We start from the raw sequence: 23,586 nt of genomic DNA on the forward strand, positions 1-23,586 counted from the left end.
GTAATTAGCCGGATTGGATTTGTCCTGCTTTTTGTGGACAGGACATACCTGGGCAATTTTCCACTTTGTCGGGTAGATGCTGGTGTTGTAGCTGTACTGGAATAGCTTGGCTAGAGGTGCAGCTAGTTCTGGAGCACAAGTCTTCAGCACAACAGCCGGGATGTTGTTGGGGCCCTTTGCCTTTGCTGTATCCAGTGCACTCAACCTTTTCTTGATATCACATGGAGTGTAAAGAATTTGCTGAAAACTGTCTTCTGTGATGGTGGGGACCTCAGGAGGAGTCCAAGATAGATCATCCACTTGGTACTTCTGGCTGAAAATAGTTGCAAATGCTTCAGCCTTGTCTTTTGCCATCACTGAGGATGGGATATTCATGGAGTTGCCTCTGTTTACTTGTCCACCACCATTCACGACAGGATGTGGCAGGACCTCAAAGCTGTGATCTGATCCATTGGTTATATAAATACAAATTGTTGTTGTTGCTGTTTTAAATAGGCATACAGAATGCCTGGCTTTATAAATAGAGGAATAGAGTAGAAAAGCAAGGAAGTTATGCTGAATCTTTTGAGAATATTGGTTAGGCCCTAGTTGAAGCAGCAAGTTGTTATGATCTGGAATGCACTGCCTAAAAGATTGGTGAAAGCAGATTCAATAGTAATTTTCAAAAGGGAATTGGATAAATACTTAAAGGAGAAAAGTTGCAGGGCAATGGGGAAAGAGCAGCAGAGTGGCACTAATTGAACAGCTCTTTCAAAGAGCTGGCACATGCACGACGGGTCGAATAGCCTCCTTCTATGCTGTATCATTTTATGAATCCATTACAGGCACAAAATACTCCATATAGAAATGCCAAAGAATTCAACAGAATTAGTAGTGTGCCACTCCTCTACTTTTAGTCCCATATTTAATTTTACCACTCATCCTCAGCCTTGATTTATGCCCTTGATCATCATCTCATATCTTGATTGCAAGTAAAATGAGTTCACAACTGTCAGATATAACATCATGGAGATTGTAAGCCATTTTAATATCCAGTAGTGATCAGCAGGTATAATAACTGAAGAAAAATGGTGTGACTTATTGGGAGATAGCTTACTACTATACAATCTAATACAAGTGGATGCAAAAGGATACCTGTCAAGAAAGACTTGATCTCATATGCACCTGCCATGGCTCAAAGTACAGGAATCATCTGTATCTGTTTAGGTTTCCTGTTCATTGGTAAGTGTGTTGTTGCTAAGGGAATGTTTGTTATTGAGTGCCAATTTTCTGCATCATGTGGATGAAGGGAAACAGTTGTTGGAGATTAAGTGTTCTACTTGTGTTCGGTCATGGCAACACAAGAAAGATAAATAATTCTATAAATGGTTATTTCATGTACTGAATACATCACATACAAGAAACAAGGATACTGCACATGATGTTGAATGCAACATTTATTCCAAGCGTGTAAAATAGATGGAAAAATCAGTTATTGAATACAGGCATTGAATGAGGCAATTAAGGATGAGTCGGGAATTTTAAGGTGAATAAGGTAAAAGAAAGGAAGGAAGGTAAGGTAGCAGGAAATTTAAGGGTGCAAATATCTGTTCGTCTGCCATAAAGCTAATGTTATCAGGCTAGTCATGTGTCTGGTGGGCACAAAGGTTGGAATTAATGAGACTAAAAGCCAACAAATCCCCTGGACCTGATGGCCGACGTCCTAGAGTTTTAAAAGAGATGGCTACAGAGATAGTGGTTGCATTGGTTTTGATCTTCCAGAATTTTCTAGATTCTAGAACGGTCCCCATGGATTGGAAGATAGCAAATATAACCCCGCAATTCAAGAAAGGAGGGAGAGAGAAAGCAGGGAACTAAAAACCAGTTAGCCCGACATTAGTAGTCGGGAAGATGCCAGAATCTATTATTAGGGTTGCGATAACAGGGCACTTAGAAAATCATAATATGATTGGGAGAATCAGCACGGATTTATGAAAGGGAAATCATGTTTGACAAATCTGTTAAAGTTTTTTGAGGGTGCAACCAATGTTCCCCTTCATTTTTTGGGTGCACGGCCCCCTTAAAGAGCTGCGTGGTCCATTCAAAGTACCACACGAGCGTTTTTTTCCTATTTAAAAGCCGGTGAGCCAGCTGCATGGGTGCCGCAGAGCGCTGCGCGACTGCGCAACTTAAAGAAAACATTGGTTGTAACCAATATTCTCTCTCATTTTTTTTCCCCCTGTGTGGGCCCTTTAAATTTGCTGCTAGTATCTCTTCCAGTGGTAGCAGCTGGTCAGCAACCTGCGTGGGATCTCGCGATCAGTGTGCAATTGCACACCTTTGGGGGAACATTGGTTGTCACTAATAGGGTGGATAAAGGGGAACTAGTGAATATAGTGTATTTGGACTTTTAAAAAGCATTCGATTAGGTTATTAAACAAAATTATGGCTCATGGAATTGGGGTAATATATCAGCATGGATTGAGGATTGGTGAACTGACAGAAGAGAGAGTACGAATAAATGGGTCATTTTCAGGTTGGCAGGCTATAACTAGAGGGGTACCGTAAGGATCAGTGCTTGAGCCTCAGCTATTTACAATCTAGATGAATGAAATAAATGAGGGGAGGAAGATTAATGTATCCAAGTTTGCTGATGATACAAAGTTAGTTGGAAAAGTAAGCTGCGAGGAGTATGCAAGATTTTCTGCCACTTTGGTAGAAAAAATAGAAAAGCATAATATTTTTTAAATGGTGAGAGACTGGGAAATGTTGGTATTCAGAGGGACCTTGGTGCTTGTACACGAATCACAGAAAGTTAACATGCAGGTACAGCAAGCAATTAGAAAAGCAAATAGTATGTTAGCCTTTGCGATAAAGGGATTAGGATATAAGACTAAAGGGAGCCGAAATTGCCCACCAACCGAAACCAGTCGCACCTTGAAGCGTTCAGGCTGCCCCAATGCATCGGGTGGCCAAACCATAGAAATTCAGCATTTCGGGGGGGGGGGGGGTTTTGAGCGGAGTGGAAGTGACCTCATCAATGGGGTGGAAGTGGCGGAATAGCCGCCACTCAAAGTCATCAGCACCGCGCTGATGATGCCATCACACTGGTGCGTCACAACATCCCTCCCCATCAGTTAAAGGGGAGGGCCGCTGCGAACTCTGCAGCCACTTTAGTGGCAAACACTGGGCCACCAGGGAGGGTTTCGGCCGGGCCAGCGGCCTGGCACCCAAGAGGACCTATTGGCGGCCCAGTCGAACCCGCAGCCATAATTGTTGGCCCAACCTGGCAGTTGGCCGACAAAAAAAAACATGGCGTCGTCGGCAGTGCCACTTCCCCTTTAAGAGCAACTGCCAGAGTGTAGTGACAGCAAAAGCCATCAGTGGCGGCGGTGGCCCCATGGGCAATTCCGAGAAAGGGGCAATTTAAGGAAGGGATCCTCCCCAGTCGATAAGGGGTCAGCGCATGCATGCCGCGGCTGGAAAATGGACAGAGCGGTGTTCCCTACACTGTTCCAAACCTGAGGATGGCCATTTTTTTAAATGGTGGCCCCTCCACGGAGACTCGACGGCCATTCCGCACCGACCGGTGACCGCCATTTTCAGGCGGCCAGAGGCCTTATAGAAAGGGACAATTTCAGTCCTAAGGAGTCCTGCTGCAATTATATAGGGCCTTGGTGAGACCACACTTGGAGTACTGTGTATGGTCTTGGTCTCCTTACTTAAGGAAGGATATACTTTCCTTAGAGGGAGTGCAACGTAGGTTTACGAGAATGATTCCAGGGATGAGGAGATTGTCCTATGATGAGAGATTGAGTAGACTAGGCCTATATTCTCTCGAGTTTAGAAGAATGAGAGGTGATCTCATTGAAACATATAAAACTCTTAAGGGGCTTAACAGGGTAGATACTGGGAGGATGTTTCTACTGGCTAGGGAGTCTAGAACTAGGGGTCACAATCTCAGAATAATGAGTCAGCGATTTAGGACTGAAGTGCATCGAAATTTCCTCAATCAAAGGGTTGTGAATCTTTGGAATTCTCTATCCCAGAGAGATATGGATGGTCAGTAGTTGAGTCTATTCAAGATGGAGATCGATATATTTTTGGATACAAAGGAAATCAAAGTATATGGGAATAGTGCAGGAAAGTGGAGTTGATATCGAACATAGCAGGCTTGAAGGGCCAGATGGCCGACTCTTGCTCCTATTTCTTATATTTATGAGAAGGTTGATAAGTTAGTACAAGCAGTCGGAGATGAAACAATGGTAGTTACATATGTGGGAATTAACATAGTGAAACAGATTGTCACATAGGTGTTGAAAAGTAGGTGAAGTGTTGCTAAGTTGCTTTGGCAGATCAACGATCTGTAAAGGACTAGCCAGCACCTTCAGGGGACACAAGTTACATTTCTAGTTTTACTTATTGGGTGCAGTAGGGCTGTGCTGCAGAGTGGAAGGTCATTCTGCTGCTACTTCAAATCACATTCAGCAGACCTAAATTTTGTCCCAGGCTTGTAACAGCGCAGTTTCTCGCCCCCTACTATGAGCGAGTAACGATTTCCCGGCCTTTTAAATAAGATGAACTCCAAAATATGGCCAAATTCAGCTGCAGTTAAATCAAGCAATTATAAAAACACCACCACTGGCTTATGCTAGAAAAGTAGAGGAGGGGTGTTGGGCAGAGGAAGGGTGCGCAAAACGGGGTTGTGTGTTTCTATTGTATTTGCCCAGAACATTGATAAATTTTGAGAAGACTGCCAGCAACAGGCACAATTAAAGCGATGCAAGGTATACCAATTGAAATACTGTCAGCTGAGACTGACAGTGAACTTGGCCTCCCACCATGTTGTGTAATATGTGGAAGACAATCATGATTCATCTGAAGCGCTACATTTCGTCATGGACCCAGTTCTGGTGGGCAAGAATCAAGAGGCATTCAGGCAGTGTAGAGGGGAGCCTGGGGCTACATCCTAGTGTCAGTGGGAGGAAGGCGTGAACTCTTCAACCTGGAAAGAAGGCACCTGAGGTGTACAGTATAGTGAAAGGAATGGAAATTGCATTTCTGTAATACTACAAATCCTGAGTAGGGCAAGAGGTTCTCATCTGTAATTATGAAGTTCAGCATTTCCTCTTCGAGCTGAGTTTAAGGTAGTTTATTGGAATCAAACAGGAGATTTACAAGGATGTTACTGGAAGTGGAGAATCTTAGCTATGAGGACAGATTGGATAGGCTGGGTTGGTTTTCCTTGGAACACAGGAAGCTGAGGATAGACCTCATTAACGTGAAAAAATTATGAAGGGCTTAGATATAGTGGACAGAAAGGGCCTATTTCCTTTAGCAGAGGAGTCCACAACCAGGGGGCATAAATTTAAAGTAATTGGTATAAGGCTTAGAGGGGATTTGAGGGGAAATTTCTTCACCCAGAGGGTTGTGGGGGGTCTCGAAGTCACTGCCCGAAAGGGTGGTAGAGGCAGAAACCTTCACCGCATTTAAAAAGTACTTGAATGTGTACTTGAAGAGCTGTAACCTGCAGGTTACAGACCTAGAGCTGGAAAGTGGGATTAGGCTGGATAGCCTCTTGTTGGTCGGCACGGACACAATGGGCCGAAATGGCCTCCTTCCGTGCTGTAAATTTCTATGATACTATGATTCTGTGACTCCCATTTTCAATGATGCTGTAAATTCTTAAATGTTGGGAATTTACTGCTGTTTTGATTCAAATTAGTTCTCATCACGCAAACATTGGCTATGCAGAAAATTCCACTTTCTGCTTGAACATTTCAATTTGATCTTAACTATATTGATAAAGAATGTGTGTCTTCTAATATTGAAATGGCACTCTAATAGAAAATTCAAATTTTTAAAATCAACTTAACACCAGGCTGCTTCACAGTACATGCATTCAGATTCATGCAGGATAGACTGCCCTGGCTGCATTTAAATCTCACTGAAAATTTGAAATTCTGTGGATAGAAACAATGTCACAGCAGGTTATGTCATGAGCATGAAATGTGCATGACATAACTACTAAGATATGCACCTATATGGAAAGTGGCAGCTGAAATGTGAACTGCAAATAGTGCATGGTGCATATAAAATCAGACTAATATGCAAAACACGTATCTAATTCTTATTAACAGAAGGCAAACACAATCAGATCTGCTCTGTAAATGGGATAGAAATGGATACTGTCCTGTATATTCCTTTTATAATTAACTTCTTTCTTGAATACTTTGTTTCTTCGGGCCCAAGTTTCCGATATCTGTTAGACCGGCGCACCTCCGAGAGGTCCGCCTATTTGGTGGAATGAAAAGCGCGCCAAAAACTTACCTCGCGATTCTCCGAGTGCAGCAGGCCTATTCAGCAGTCAGCACGACGCAGCACAACAGCGGGCGGGGATGGAGCTACAGCCCTGGGCCAAAAAGAGTGCCGGCAGCTGCGCGCGTGCACAGTAGCTTCTGGCCTCCAGATTCTGGGTGCATGTGCTGCTGGCTGTGTGGGAGGGGCCCGAAGCACGCAGCCCCTAGCCCTGGCCGAATGGGCTCCTGGAGCGGGCAGAGTGCCGATTTCCAGCCTGCAGCACGCAGCCCCTAGCCCTGGCCGGGCTCCCGAACAGGTAGATGAGGTAGGAACTTTTTATTTTTTATATATTGATTTATTGAATGATTTTTTAAAAAAATTTAGTATTGATTGATTTATTGATTTATTTATTATTTATTACTGATGATAGTTCTTTATTTTTAAAAGTGAAGTGTTTAATTCTTTGGAAAATCCCCAGCTTCCCTCTAACTTCCCTTCCCCCCGATCTCTGGCCACCTACGCCTAATTCTAAAGTGTAAGCAAGGTTTTTCTGAGCGTACAAAAGTCGATACTTACTCCGTTCTAAGTTAGTTTTGGAGTAACTTTTCGGTGCCTAAACTTGCAAAACAGGCGTAAGTGACTGGGAATGCCTCCTTTTGAAAAAAAAAAACTGAACTAAAACGAAACTAAACTAACTCACAAGAACTGGAGCAAACTAAATGCCGAGAATTGCGATTTTTAAGATACTCCAAACTAAACTAGTTGCTCCAAAAAAATAGGAGCAACTCCACCCGAAACTTGGGCCCAGGCTATGTCTACATCATTAATTTAAGGTGAGTGATTTTGTGGCTTCAGATACCCAGTATAGTATTCCTCATTGCTTTCAAAAACACAATGCAATTGTTGCACTTCTAAATGTCTAATTTTACTAAATATTCTAGTCACTATGAAGCACACAACATGAACAGAGAAAATATGGATACCCAGCACTGTCTACAAGGCAGTGATCTTATTGAGGGGTTCAGATGACACACAAATTCCAATAGAAAAGCTCAACTAGTTTTTATAACCATTACTTGAACCCTGAGATTACAACTGCAAAATAGCTTCCATTTATTCATCACTCTTGGTAAGTGATACTGCATTTATTTTGTTTTGGCATGATAGTTAGTGGCAGAAACCTTTAGCTGAAAGCTTTACCAACTCATAATAACTTCCCTGATATGAACAATCTAAGTATAGCTATCTGCCAGACAGAAAATATTTTAGAGAATTAATTTTAAAAATGAGCAACATAAAAGATTTGCATTGGTCTGCAGGTACATGTGATCAATCTGTCAGCATCCAGTTTCAGCATCAAAGAAATCACAAGTCATGCACCCTTTACGTCTGCGTAGTAGAAACAACAAGCAGCATCATAAAAACTTGCCCTTTCTATTTCAGACACCCTAATTACTACTGTTTAACCTTTCACTTCCTGGCTGCTGGAACAATGGAAAGATTTGTTGGTCCATGAAATTGTTTCCTTCAAATCAGGATTACTTCCTATAACATGCAAAATGGCATGCACTAAACAAAACACTGAGCACTTCAGAGATGTGTACAGAGATTAACTTACAGTGGCAATTCCTCCTTTACGGCCCTTACATTTGGCTCAGAATCAGCATCTTTTTGAAAGTTGGCATATACTTTTCCTTTAAAAAGAAACTGATCTGTACTTTGACAAAGCATTTAAAATTGAATTCTGCAGACATCGGAGTATCACAATGTTTTTAAAAGTTTATAATTATATTCAGTTGTTTCACATTATACTGGAAAAATATTCTCGGAGTTCATTGATTCCTGCCTTGCCATGCAATATTCAGTACAGAGATTTACATTGGATCATCTCTATGCTTCTTGCTTGATGGAAAATGTACACATATTTCTGAAGATGCAATGGAAGTTCATTACTCCCAGGATTAGCATTTGAGTACTTAATGCTATTTTAATTTCCAAATCGCCTAAAACCTGCAAGATAATTTAACCAAAGGCCTTGTGAATAGTAATAAATAAATGAGAAAATAATTTAGATAAGCGCCATTAAACTAACAAAGCTGTTCTGAATTTTTTTTTTAAATTGAATTTGGATATTCATTTTAATAAAAGAGTTGTCTGTTTGAATGAAAATGTCTGGATTTTTTCACTTGCTCTCACTTTGAAAAGTATGTGTTTATCATAGAATGGTTACAGCAGAGAAGGAGGCCATTCAGCCCGTGGAGCCCGTGCCGGCTCTCTGCAAGAGCACTTCAGCTCGTCCCACCCCCCTGCCCTTTCCCAGCAGCCCTGCAAATTTACTTCCTTCAGGTACTTATCCAATTCCCTTTTGAAAGCCATATTGAATCTGTCTCCATCACTCTTTCAGGCAGTGCATTCTAGATCCTAACCACTCACTGCATAAAAATGTTTTCCCTCATGTCGTCTTTGGTTCTTCTGCTAATCACCTTAACATGTTTAATTTCAATTTAATTCAAAATGCGTAAGTGGGAGACAGGAAGATTACACCCTCAACCTGGCTAATCTTGCTGGCTTAGGTGTTCATGTACATTGATTATACAACATGCATTGAAATTACAACCCGGAAAAATGTTATTTGGCCCAAGCAGTCAGTGTAGGATGCTTATTCTCCACGCTAGCAATAGTTCCAATCGAAGTGCCTACTCTGTTCCCATATCCTTTCATTCTTATTCCTTTAACCAACTATCTAATCTGTTTTTACACATTGCCATGGCTGTGCTCATTTGCTGCTAGTGATGCCATAAAAATGTTGTCACATTTAGAAACAACCACAGCTTTATCAAAGAAGGCATAAGCATCCTGCACAGCTCGGGCTTGGAGTAGCGGATTACATAAAGGATGAGTGCTGAGTTTACCTTACAGCACGCCTGCTGGTGTGTGAACATTGGTCGAAGACAATTACATACAAATCAAATCCAACCAATCCATGTTGATCCATACATGAACAGCAGTCTTAATTCCATGTGCCTGTTCTATTCTTATATCTGCTTATCCCTTTTCGTTCAACAACATTTCCAGGGGTAGAAATTCACCTCCGCCCAAAACGGGGAGCACCTTCCATTTTGTGAAGTTTTTCTCTGCTGTATGGGTTGCGGCAGAGATGCCGTTGCTATTCGGCACTTGGAAGTTTTTCTTTGATCGGTACGGAGGTAGTTGCGGCTGAGGCGCAGAAGTGGCCTTGCAGCGGGTTGGCCGCCTCATCACTCATCAGCGGCGCCATAATGTCAGCACCACGCGGACTTGCCGCATCACGCTGAACTCTCAACGTCTTTCCCCTTCAGTTAAAAGGGGAGAGCCACTGCGAGCTCTGCGTATTTTTAAATTGGGTCCACTAGGGAGGATTTCGGCCAGGCCAGCAGCCTGGCACCCAAGAGGGGTGTCAGGCTGCCTGCTGGCGGCCCGGCCGAACCTGGGGGCAGAAGTGTCGGGCCAGCCTAGCAGTCGGCCGACAATAAAAAATAAAATGGCGTCGCCGGCAGCACCACATCCCCTTTAAGGGCGGCCATGCCGCTGACCAAAAAGCACTGATACAAAAAGCTGTGGGGGGCACCGGCCGTCGGCATTGCCGCTCCCGCGGGGCAATTCCGCAAAAGGGATATTTCCCACAGAGCAATTTCGGGAAGGGGTCACCGCTGGTCAGTAAGGGGTCGGCGTGTGCACGCCATGGCGGGAAAATGGCCGGAGCGGTCACCTACGCTGATGAAGGGCAATTTACAAAATGCCAGCTCCTCCGCGGAGAGTCGGCGGCCATCCTGCACCGCCCCATGACCGCCACTTTCAGTCGGCCAGAGGCCTTATCGGGAGTTGCAATTTCGGGCCCTTAGTCTTCTCTTAAATGTTGACATGCTGATTGCTTCAATCACTAATTCCAGTAGAGTGTCCCACAACCTCTCAATGGTAGATGGAGCAGTGAGTCTACTGTGCACCATACATCATCGGGAAAAGGAGGATAGAGACTACTGGTGGGCGGGTAGAAAGAGAGGCAAATGTAACAATTCAATGAACTTGCGCAGTTGCAAGGCAGCAACTCTGGCAGAAGACATCCATCTAATCTCCAGATGGCTCAGTTGAGATCAAGTAGTTAATGTGTGGAGAATGCACGGCCAAACACATGAGCAGAAGGACAATGCATTATAACACAAGCTTTTTTCTTTACAGAATGAATAAGGCCATTTTCTCAACAATCTTAAAAGTAAATTCATCATAATGAGTTTTTCTATCACAAGTATCATATTCCCAAAAGAACAATTCGCTTAAATAAGCAAACTTGTAAAATGGCATGAAATAGAATTTCTGTAAAACTTAATCAACCAAGATTAGTAACAGTAAATGCTTTAAAAGAGTGAAATAGATATCCGTTTAATACAAATTTCAGATTATACACAGGCTCAATAATTAGTTCAGGGCTGTTTTCTGCTTTTTTATCCATTGTGTTTCTAATGGGAACCATCAATTTATTTATTTCTATTTACTGCTGTGTTGCGTTGCCAATATCTGATCTAATGTTTACAGTTTATATTAATAAAAACATTACTGGTTTTCAATTTTCCACTTCACACATCATTTAAAAAGTACAAAATGATGTATATAACAAGTCAGATTTCATATGTTGTTTGGGAAGCATAATTGGATTTCATACTAACTTGTGGTTGTTTTGATGGCAGTAATGGAAATGTTTGTTTCTGAGCAATTTAATACAAAACAGAGAGTAGTGGCAAACAGGTGTTTTTCAGACCGGAGGAAAATATACAGTAGTGTCAGTATTAGGACCACTGCTCTTTTTGATATATATTAATGACCTGGACTAGGATATAGGAAGCATATTTTCAAATTCTGCAGATGATACAAAACTCTGATCTATAGTAAACAGCGAGGAGGATACGATCAGACTTTAGGAGGACATAGACAGACTGGTGAAATCAGCAGACACATGGTAGATGCAATTTAACTCAGAGTAATGCGAAGTGATGCATTTTGGAAGGAAGAATGAGGAGAGGCAATATAAACTAAGTAGTACCATTTTAAAGGAAGTTGCAGGAACATAGAGGCCATGGGGTGTATGTACCCAAGTCTTTGAAGCCGGCATAACGAGTTGAGAAGGCTGTTGAAAAGGTACATGGCTTTATAAATAGAGGCATAGGTACAAAAGCAAGGAGGTTATGCTAAATCTTTTTAAAACAAGTTAGGCTTCAGCTGGAGGATGTCAATGCCCTAGAGAGGGTGCAGAGGAGATTTACTAGAATGATAACAGAGGATGAGGGACTTCAGTTTCGTGGAGAGACCGTAGAAACTCTGATGTGGAGAGATTAGAGAAGCAAGTATTATTCTCTTTAGAGTAGATAGAGTTAAGGGGAGATTTGATAGAAGTGTTCAAATTTATAAAGGGTTTTGATAGAGTAAATAAAGACGACCTGTTTCCACTGGCAGGAGGGTGGGTAACCAGAGGACACAGATTTAAGGTAAGTGGCAAAAGAACCGGAGTGGAGATGTGTAGATAGATTTTTTTTTTACACAGCAAGTTGCTATGATCTAGAATCTACTGCCTGAAAGGTGGGTGAAGCAGATTTAATAGTAACTTGAAAAGGGAGAAACATGTTTCTGCATACTGCCTCTGGTTCTATTGCCAATCACCTTAAATATGTATCATAGAAACACTGAAAATAGGTGCAGGAGTAGGCCATTCGACCCTTCGAGCCTGCACCACCATTCAATATGATCATGGCTGATCATGCAACTTCAGTACCCCATTCCTGCTTTCTCTCCATACCCCTTGATCCCTTTAGCCGTAAGGGCCACATCTAACTCCCTTTTGAATATATCCAACGAACTGGCCTGACAACTTTCTGTGGTAGAGAATTCCATAGGTTTACAATTTTCTGAGTGAAGAAGTTTCTCATCTCGGTCCGAAATGGCTTACCCTTTATCCTTAGACTGTGACCCCTGGTTCTGGACTTCCCCAACATCGGGAACATTCTTCCTGCATCTAACCTGTCTAATCCCGTCAGAATTTTATATGTTTCTATGAGATCCCCTCTCATTCTTCTAAATTCCAGTGAATATAAGCCTAGTCGATCCAGTCTTTCTTCATACGTCAGTCCTGCCATCCCAGGAATCAGTCTGGTGAACCTTCGCTGCACTCCCTCAATAGCAAGAAAGTCCTTCCTCAGATTAGGAGATCAAAACTGTACACAATATTCAAGGTATGGTCTCACCAAGGCCCTGCACAACTGCAGTAAGATCTTCCTGCTCCTATACTCAAATCCTCTTGCTATGAAGGCCAACATGCCACTTGCCTTCTTCACCGCCTGCTGTACCTGCACGGCAACTTTCAATGACTGATGTACCATGACACCCAGGTCTCGTTGCACCTCCCCTTTTCCTAATCTGTTACCATACAGATAATATTCTGCTTTCCCTGTTTTTGGTATCCTCTGGTTACTCCTGCTGCCACTCAAAATAATTTCTCCGTATTTACTCTATCAAAACTGTTCAAGATTTTGAGCACCTCTATCAAATCTCCTTTTAACCTATTCTGCTATAAGGAGAACAACCCCAGTTTCGAAGACTCTCTACAAAACTGAAGTCTCTCATCCCTGGTACCTTTCCAGCATATCTCCTCTGCACCCTCTCTAAGGTCTTGACATCATTCCTAAAAAGTGGTTCCAGAATTGGACACAACACTCCAGCTGAGGCTGAACCAATGTTGATAGAGGTTTAGCATAACTTTCTTGCTTTGGTCTCTACATGCTTCTATTTATAAAGCCAAGGATCCCATATGCCTTTTTAAACAACCTTCTGAACTATTCCTGCCATCTTCAAAGACCTGTGTACGTACATACCCAAGATCCCTCTGTTCCCGCAACCCCTTTAAAATGGTACTATTTAGTTCATATTGCCTCTCCTCATTCTTCCTACCGAAATACATCACTTCACACTTCAATGCATTAACTTTCACCTGCCATGTGTCTGCTCATTTCACCAGTCCGTCTATATCCTCCTGAAATCTATCACTATCCTCCTCACTGTTTACTACATTTCTGAGTTTTGTATCATCTGTAATCTTTTAAATTATGTCCTGCGTATCCAAGTCCAGATCATTAATATATATCAAAAAGAGTGGTCTCAACAATGACCCCTGGGGGATACCAATGCACAGTGTTCAGTCTTAAAAAACAATCGTTCACCACTACTCTCTGTTTTCTGTCCCCTTGGCCAAATTTGTATCCATGCAACCACTTCCCTCTTTAATCCCAAGTCTATTATAAAAGCCTTTTGAAAATCCATATAAACAACGCCAACCACACTACCCTCATCCCCCCTCTCAGTTACTTCATCAAAGAACTCAATCAAGTTAATCAAACATTTCCTTTGAAAAAATCCATTGTTAAGCTCCAATAGTACTCTTTGCACACACTTCGAGTCCCTTAGTTTTGAAAACAGCCAAACTGCACTTGCATTCTCTGGAATTCATTGTAAATTGGTTATGCTCCTACAAGGAGATTTTGTGCACTCCATATCCAGCAAACAGAATTTCTAGGTGTAGATTTATCAGTAGTACAGTTCGGAGATTCTTCAACATAGTACAGGGTAATGGATTTCCGAACTAACCAAAAAATAAGCTGATGAACAAGATTTTACACCTCAGTTACTTTACCTTCCTAGTTAGAATGGGGAGAACAATTTGCACTTATTTAATCCATACAATTGTGAAAATTGTTAGGATTTCTTGATTAAAGTATTGTACCATGATTTTCAGAAGAGTTGGATAATCGAGCCCAAACTGGTCGATTTGGCAAACTTCTTCTCTAGGCCCAGATTAACAAAAACAGAGAAGACTCTGGGGTGAACTTGTACAAATATCTGAGGTTCTAAATGGCACAGACAAGATAAACATCAATGTTTAACAGTAGCAGAGATCCACAAAACATTTATAGTCAAATTAGTATCTTTATTGCAACAGTACTTGTTTAGACTGTTATCATATTCTTCGTCCAGAGAATCAATGTTGTTGTTCTCCCTACCTCCCTCTCCCTCCCCTCCCTTTCTCTCTTCACCTGCCACTCCCGCCACGTGCTCCTCTTAGCTCCACAGCAACACCCCGGGGAGGCCTCGACCCATGCCCATTGGTCCCACCGCTTCCACTGCCGCTTCCTCATTGAGGCAGACCCAGCTATTGTTCCCTGCCCGGAGTTGTTGCGAGGCCAGGCAGGCCTCGATTGCCCATTGATCAGTGCAACTGTCACTCAGTCCAGACCATGTGCTCAGCCCCCGGTCCCGCTCCCACCCCAGGACAGACAAAAACAGACTACAGGGTATTATTATTATAGAAGATAGTTTTACAACAAAATGATAAAGCTTTAACCAAGAAGAGGGATTTTAGACTTAACTACTTTATGCATGCATGAAATGAACTGCCAATGGAGGCAATAGGGCCTATTCTATGAGAAAAGTCAATAAGAATTGGAGAGGTTCCTCATGAAAAATTTGATAGAGGAGTATGAGCCATTTGGTATTTCTGAAACACTGAGGCCGGCTAGATTGATATAATGACCTTTTACTATACTTTATATTCCCATGTTCCGACAGACGAAGAGGAAGTACCCTGGCAGTACACAAAGGAAGGGATGCAGAATCCATTTTTGAAGAAATTAGTATTCAGCTTACATCATGGTGCCCCCGCATACCTCTTGCAGTAACCAGCTACAGTGCGGCACTGGCAGAGACCGAAAAGCTGGTTACTTGCCTGTCCTCTTGGCTAGATACTGGAGGGGTCAAGAGAGAAAATGCACTTAAAAATATCAATGGTGAAATTATCTTTTATCTAGACATTACAACTATCTGCCATCCCATTGCAACTTTTCACTTCATTTAATACCGCCGGTAGTTTCCACCCTGAATTCCATTTACAAGACACTGTTGCAGTGTACATGGTGTCATATGTTGCAAATAAAGATAAAACTGAATAGCAACACTTGCCATTCAAAATATGTGTGGCATTGTTACTACTGTTCATCCACAAATGCTGCAACAGAAATTCAAAATATTAAATCTATGCCAATATAATTTGGCCTTCCTCCCATGATTATACTGCTATGTGAAATGATTATATGCTTATAGCATCTAAAATCCTAAGAATTTAGCTAAACATGTTTTAACCATCATCTGATCACTCCGTGGTAATTCATTATTACTCTGGGGTATTTGCCCAAACCTCATCAGAATTGACTCATTGTATAAACCAGTTCCAGCATAAATCTGTCAAAAATTAGGTTTGAAAATACAGTTCATTACAAACAGGATCCTGTGGCTGGAAAAAGAGTCAGGAGGGGGAAAAAAATCACGAAGTGTAACGGGGCCTGTAAGCGGCTGCGTAGTTCTCTGCCAATTCCACACAGCCTGGGGCCGGCTTTTCTGATGGTAAATTTTGTGAACTGTGAATGGGCCGCACGCACAAAAAAAATAGGGGGAACATTGATGAGGTAGTTAGAGCATCCATAATGGAGAAGCCACTCCACTCAGAACTATGAATTGCATTAAATGGACAGGGCTCCCAATCCATGATCACACTTTTGCTGTACCTGTATAATATTTGATGCCCTATTTTACACACTATCAGTATAAAGGATTTAGAGATGAATTACATCACAGAATCATTGCATGGTAAAGCTATCTATATAATGCTGTAATAATGTTAAGATCATCTACTAGTCTACGCCAGAGTGTCATTTAGAAAGATTTACATTTATATAGTGCTATTCACGACCTCGGGATGCCCCAAAGCGCGTTACAGACAATGAAGTGCTGCAATGGAGGGACAGCCTAGATTTTGTACTTGTACTCACAGAATTCCTCCTATCATGGTTAAAAACAATGAATTGTTAGAAAAAGAGATCATGTGCAGAATAAAACACACCAGAGAATGATGTAAAAGCTGTAGCCTAACCTTTGAGTTTATTCTTAAACTATATATGATATGGCACCATCTGAAATCCTTAATTCAGATGCAAAGGAAAGAGTTAATAGCATCTGGGATAACAGCAAGTGATCAAATGTTCTAAGTAGGTACGTTTTCTTGTGACCTCCAGGCCTTGTGTCCTCCAGTTTACACAGGTCACTGGGCACAATAATATAGGCACTCAACAGCTGTATGCAGCTAAAAGGGTCCATTAATTATATTATAAATTAGAGGTTATCAACTCATTTCCTTTCAAAGGTATGTACCTTCTGAAAACTTGTTTGGCCAAGGACATCAACTGTTTAATAAACAAAGCAGTAAACGGATATTTATCATCCAACTCACTGGGGTCCCTGTATACATACCCGCAGAATTATATAAACTGATGTCCTTTCTCCTATACATTTTCCACTTACATTCAAGTGACTTCAATAAATGCAGTGCATTTTTGGCATTCCCACCAGAACTATCGACTTGTTGTTTGCATCCAGTTATCTATTAACGACTTTGAAAAAGAAGAATCACTTATTAACTGCAGAAACCATAGCTATACAACATTGTAACTACTACAAGAATTTATATATTGATCAATGAGAACTGCATCATTGTTTTCAATTAATAATATGCAATTCTGCAGATTTCTCCAATTCTTAAGATTTGAATTAACTAAATTGTACAGTAAAATTTGTACATTAAAAAGCATGAATTTTACATCTGAATCTAAAGTAGGTCACCCATTCATCTATTTGTTTAAGTGCTATCACCATGAAAGAATTTGGTGTTTTCTCTCAAGGTTGTGAAATACAAACAAAGCAGAAAGCTATGAGGTTTTTTGTTTTCTTTAAGAAATGCTGAAATCGCTCATTTCCATTCAATGATGCCGAGAATTGCTGTTATTATGGACAATGTATATGCAACTCCTACAGCTTGATTGAACTATTCTGAATGGATCAAGAGTTATAATCACTGCAGATGTTTGATAAGAGATGCAGATTGTGAAAACTGAACAGCTATTTCAACACTCAATATGTTAACCTTAACAACAGTTTAAAACTCAAGAAAACAACATACAAATGATTCATTTTTTTACAAAAATGGTATCACTCAATAAATGTTATTTTGAAACAGTGCTGACCAATGTTATTGTGACATGTTGCAGCTGTGGGGTGGTGTGCTGATTGAGGGCACCTGTGGCCAGAGTTTGGTGAAACCTAAGTTCTGCCCAAGTACCGTCGAAAAGACCACTAAAATCCTGACGGTACTTTGGTGAAAAAAATATGGGAAAAAAGGCCCGATGGAAAAAATGGGCCTGACACACCGATTCTGGGCAGCAAATGCGATCCTCGGCAAAATAACGCCGAGTCGGGCCCGGGGGGAAAACGGGAAAAAAAATTTCAAAACATTAACAAAAAACTACAAATCCTTCAGAGGACCCCCATCCACCAAAATCCCTACAAAAGAAAGAAAGAAAATAAGTGCACTAATCTTTTCTTGCAGGTCTTCATACTCACCGTTCAGGTAAGACCTGCCTCCACGCGGTGGTCTCTTCTGCTGCTGGAGCAGAGGATCACCCAGACCAATCTGGGGAGTCAGCGGGCAAGAGGACTTTTGTCAGCGTTGCACGCCGATGCACACCAGCGGACCCCACCAGATGAAACATAAAAACATAGAAACATAGAAAATAGGTGCGGGAGTAGGCCATTCGGCCCTTCGAGCCTGCACTGCCATTCAGTAAGATCATGGCTGATCATTCCCTCAGTACCCCTTTCCTGCTTTCTCTCCATACCCCTTGATCTCTTTAGCCCGAAGGGCCATATCTAACTCCCTCCCATATCTATATTCAATGAACTGGCATCAACAACTTTCTGCGTCAGGGAATTCCACAGGTTAACAACACTCTGAGTGAAAAAGTTTCTCCGAATGTCCCCTGGTTCTGGACTTCCCCAACATCGGGAACATTCTTCCCGCATCTAACCAGTCAAGTCCCGTCAGAACCCGATGAGACCCCCTCTCATCCTTCTAAACTCCAGTGAATACAGGCCCAGTTGATCCAGTCTCTCCTCATATGTCAGTCCAGCCATCCCTGGAATCAGTCTGGTGAACCTTTGCTGCACTCCCTCAATAGCAAGAACTTCCTTCCTCAGATTTGGAGACCAAAACTGAACACAATATTGCAGGTGAGGCCTCACCAAGGCCCTGTACAACTGCAGTAAGACTTCCCTGCTCCTATACTCAAATCCCCCAGCTATGAAGACCAACACACCATTTGCCTTCTTCACCGCCTGCTGTACCTGCATGCCAACTTTCAATGACTGATGAACCATGATACCCAGGTCTCATTGCACCTCCCCTTTTCCTAATCTGCCACTATTCAGATAATATTCTGCCTTCGTGTTTTTGCACCCAAAATGGATAACCTCACATTTATCCACATTATACTGCATCTGCCATGCATTTGCCCACTCACCTAACCTGTCCAAGTCACCCTGCAGCCTCTTAGCGTCCTCCTCACAGCTCACATCGCCACCCAGTTTAGTGTCATCTGCAAACTTGGAGATATTACACTCAATTGCTTCATCTAAATCATTAATGTATATTGTAAAGAGCTGGGGTCCCAGCACTGAGCCCTGCGGCACTCCACTAGTCACTGCCTGCCATTCTGAAAAGGACCCATTAATCCCGACTCTCTGCTTCCTGTCTGCTAACTAGTTCTTTATCCATGTCAGTACATTACCCCCAATACCATGTGCTTTGATTTTGCACACCAAACTCTTGTGCGGGACCTTGTCAAAAGCCTTTTGAAAGTCCAATACACCACATCCACTGGTTCTCCCTTGTCCACTCTGCTAGCTACATCCTCAAAAAATTCCAGAAGATTTGTCAAGCATGATTTCCCTTTCATAAATCCATGCTGACTTGGACCGATCCTGTCACTGCTTTCCAAATGCGCTGCTATTTTATCCTTAATGATTGATTCCAACATTTTCCCCACTACTGATGTCAGGCTAACCAGTCTATAATTACCAGTTTTCTCTCTCCCTCCTTTTTTAAAAACTGGTGTTACATTAGCTACCCTCCAGTCCATAGGAACTGATCCAGAGTCGATAGACTGTTGAAAAATGATGACCAATGCATCCACTATTTCTAGGGCCACTTCCTTAAATACTCTCGGATGCAGACTATAAGGCCCCAGGTATTTATCGGCCTTCAATCCCATCAATTTCCCAAACACAATTTCCCGCTTTATAAGGATATCTTTCAGTTCCTCCTTCTCACTAGGCCCACTGTCCCCGAGTACATTCGGAAGGTTATTCCTTTGTGAAGACAGAACCTAAGTATTTGTTCAATTGGTCTGCCATTTCCTTGTTCCCCATTATAAATTCACCTGAATCCGACTGCAAGGGACCTACGTTTGTCTTCACGAATCTTTTTCTCTTCACATATTTACAGAAGCTTTTGCAGTCAGTTTTTATGTTCCCTGCAAGCTTCCTCTCGTACTCGATTTTCCCCCTCTTAAGTAAACCCTTAGTCCTCCTCTGTTGAATTCTAAATTTCTCCCAGTCCTCAGGTTTGTTGCTTTTTCTAGCCAATTTATATGCCTCTTCTTTGGTTTTAACACGATCCTTAATTTCCCTTGTTAGCCACAGTTGAGCCACCTTCCCAGTTTTATTTTTACTCCAGCAAGGATGTACAATTGATGAAGTTCATCCATGTGATCTTTAAATGTTTGCCATTGCTTATCCACCCTTTAAGTATCCTTTGCCAGTCTATTCTAGCCAATTCACGTCTCATACTGTCAAAGTTACCTTTCCTTAAGTTCAGGACCCTAGTTTCCGAATTAACTGTGTCATTCTCCATCTTAATAAAGAATTCTACCATATTATGGTCACTCTTCCCCAAGGGGCCTCGCACAACAAGATTGCTAATTAGTGCCTTCTCATTACACATCACCCAGTCTAGGATGGCCAGCTCTCCACTTGGTTCCTCAACATATTGGTCTAGAAATCCATCCCTAATACACTCCAGGAAATCCTCCTCCACCACATTGCTACCAGTTTGGTTAGCCCAATCAATATGTCGATTAAAGTCGCCCATGATAACTGCTGTACCTTTATTGCACACATCCCTTATTTCTTGTTTGATGCTGTCCCCAACCTCGCTACTACTGTTTGGTGGTCTGTACACAACTCCCACTAGCGTTTTCTGCCCTTTGGTATTCCGCAGCTCCACCCATACCGATTCCACATCATTCAGGCTAATGTCCCTCCTTACTGTTGTATTAATTTCCTCTTTAACCAGCAGTGCCACACCGCCTCCTTTTCCTCTCTGTCTATCCTTCCTAAATGTTGAATACCCCTGGATGTTGAGTTCCCAGCCTTGGTCACCCTGGAGCCATATCTCCGTGATGCCAATTACATCATATCCGTTAACTGCTGTCTGCGCAGTTAATTCGTCCACCTTATTCCGAATACTCCTCGCATTGAGGCACAGAGCCTTCAGGCTTGTCTTTTTAAACACACTTTGCCCCTTTAGAATTCTGCTGTAATGTGGCCCTTTTTGTTTTTTGCCTTGGGTTTCTCTGCCCTCCACATTTACTATTCTCCTTTCTATCTTTTGCTTCTGCCTCCATTTTATTTCCCTCTGTCTCCCTGCATAGGTTCCCATTCGCCTGCTAAGTAAGTTTAACTCCTCCTGCACTAGCAAACACTCCCCCGAGGGCATTTGTTACGGTCCTGCCCAGGTGCAGACCGTCCGGTTTGCACTGGTCCCACCTCCCCCAGAACCGGTTCCAATGTCCCAGGAATTTGAACCCCTCCCTCTTGCACCACTCCTCAAGCCACGTATTCATCTGAGCTATCCTGCGATTCCTACTCTGACGAGCACATGGCACTGGTAGCAATCCTGAGATTACTACTTTTGAGGTCCTACTTTTTAAATTTAGCTCCTAGCTCCCTAAATTCGTCTCGTCGGACCTCAGTCCAGTTTTTTACCTATGTCGTTGGTACCTATATGCACCACGACAACTGGCTGTTCACCCTCCCTTTTCATAATGTCCTGCACCCGCTCTGAGACATCCTTGACCCTTACACCAGGGAGGCAACATACCATCCTGGAGTCTCAGGTGCAGCTGCAGAAACGCCTATCTATTCCCCTTACAATCAAATCCCCTATCACTATAGCTCTCCCACTCTTTTTCCTGCCCTCCTGTGCAGCAGAGCCACCCACGGTGCCATGAACTTGGCTGCTGCTGCCTTCCCCTGATGAGTCATCCCCCTCAACAGTACCCAAAGCGGTGTATCTGTTTTGCAGGGGGATGACCGCAGGGGACCCCTGCACTACCTTCTTTCCACTGCTCTTCCTGTTGGTCACACATCCTCTATCTGGCTGTGTAACCTTTACCTGCCGTAAGACCAACTCACTAAACGTGCTCTTCAAGTCATTCTCAGCATCGTGGATGCTCCAGAGTTCATCCACCTGCAGCTCCAGTGCCGCAATGCGGTCCGTCAGGAGCTGGAGGCGGATACACTTCCCGCACACGTAGTCGTCAGGGACTCCGGAGGCGTCCCTGACTTCCCACATAGTACAGGAGGTGCATAAACACGTGTCCGAGCTGTCCTGCCATGACTTAACCCTTAGATTAACTTAATTTGGCAACAATGATAAAGGTTACTTACTGATAGAGACAAGAAAAAGAAAAACTACTGACCAATCACCAGCCAATCACTTACCCCCTTGGCTGTGACGTCACCTTTCGATTTCTTTCTACATCTTTTTTGCCTTTTCTCCCTGCTGCAGGCCTCTTGCCGACAACGAACTCCTGAGCCTCTCCTTGATGTTGGGCCTTAAGTAGGTCGCCTCGATCTCCCCGCTCCGCCTCTCGCTGACAACGATGCTCCCCAGCGGTCTTCTCTCCCCGCCGGTGTGAGGGCCTGACCAAACTTGCTCGGAGATGAGCGTGCCCAGAAAACATCGAGACCACCGAGAAAACTCAGTGGCAGCCAGCGATAAGTCGAACAAACTCGAGCCCATGGACTGCTAGGTGGTGAAATTGTGATAAAAACACTATATGATAAGGTAAAGGAAAAACTTGCAGAACAGAAACAATAGTATCAATTTAGAAATGAAAACAGAAAATGCTGGAAATACTCAGCAGGTCAGGCAGCATCTTGGAGAGAGAAACAGAGTTAACATTTCAGGTCTGTGACCTTTCATATCAATTTAGGGTCAGGTGAAATAATGGGGCTGAATTTGCAGTTGGACGCTTCCCGAAGACAGATGCCTCCGACCAGCAAAAAATCTACGTGCTTACCTTCTGCCTCGGGATCTATGGAGGCTTGCGCTCCTGGCCCTGTCGGTGTAGGCCTGCGTAGAGGCCCACATATCCCAGGAGCGCATGTGGTTCGCAAGCATCCGTGATCACGTGGGCCTAACCAAAGGAGAGAATGGGAATACCCCAGAAAATGCCTCTAGACATCAATTTTTTTTAAATTACATATTTAAAATTAAGTAAAATGGCATTTAATTAAATATTTAAAACCAACAGTTAATTTTTTGAAAAATAAATGTACATGTTTTAACAGGGCTAAAAATAAACTTGCCTTATTGCAGAGGGTGTTAAATGTATTTAACATTTTGTTATGTTTTTTTAAACCCTTACGGTGGTAAAAGCAGGCATAAGAATTTCACGGACATTGGCTGGGCGGAAGTTGGGCAATGAGCCAATTTTCCGCCAGCAGAGGCCCTTTTCCCAGGGATGCAGATGATTTGTGAAGAGAATGCTTGACAGATCACAAGTTCTGGGTTTTAGCGCATGCCTAAACCTGGAAGTTGCATGGCCTTGACGGGCACGTGAGCACCTCATACGGGCTTGTAGGGGCCGCAAGTTATGGATGCAAGAGTCAAGTGAATTTCATGACAATATATTGGACAGTTTCAAAGAAGCAATGCAGCACTCCCTCAGTAATGCACTGCACTGTCACCCTAGATTCTGAATTCAAATCTTGGTATAGGGTACAAAATGACACATTTCTAATCAGAGATGTGAAGCTACCAACTGAGCCGCAATTTTATTTTAAGTTATGTTTTGTTAATATAGGGAACAGAAGAATTTCATACAAATGCTTTAACCAATTTGTTAACAACAGGCCTCGAAGGAATTACTATCGCCAAGGCTTAAGCTTTGTTCTTGCTTTCTTGTCCAAATAATTTATGCACAAATACACGAATATTAACATCCAGACTCAGCCGCCATGGAAATACTGGCACTGGAGCCCCATGGAATCTGGTGGTAACTC

General features: G+C 42.6%; 1 protein-coding gene across 1 annotated transcript in view; it reads right to left on the minus strand.

Annotated features, from left to right (window-relative positions):
* Positions 1-23,586, minus strand: part of cstpp1 (centriolar satellite-associated tubulin polyglutamylase complex regulator 1) — a 431,022-nt gene that overhangs the window by 312,684 nt on the left and 94,752 nt on the right. The window lies entirely within an intron of this gene.

This window comes from Pristiophorus japonicus, chromosome 14 (assembly GCF_044704955.1).
Source record: "Pristiophorus japonicus isolate sPriJap1 chromosome 14, sPriJap1.hap1, whole genome shotgun sequence".
NCBI lineage: Eukaryota > Metazoa > Chordata > Chondrichthyes > Pristiophoridae > Pristiophorus > Pristiophorus japonicus.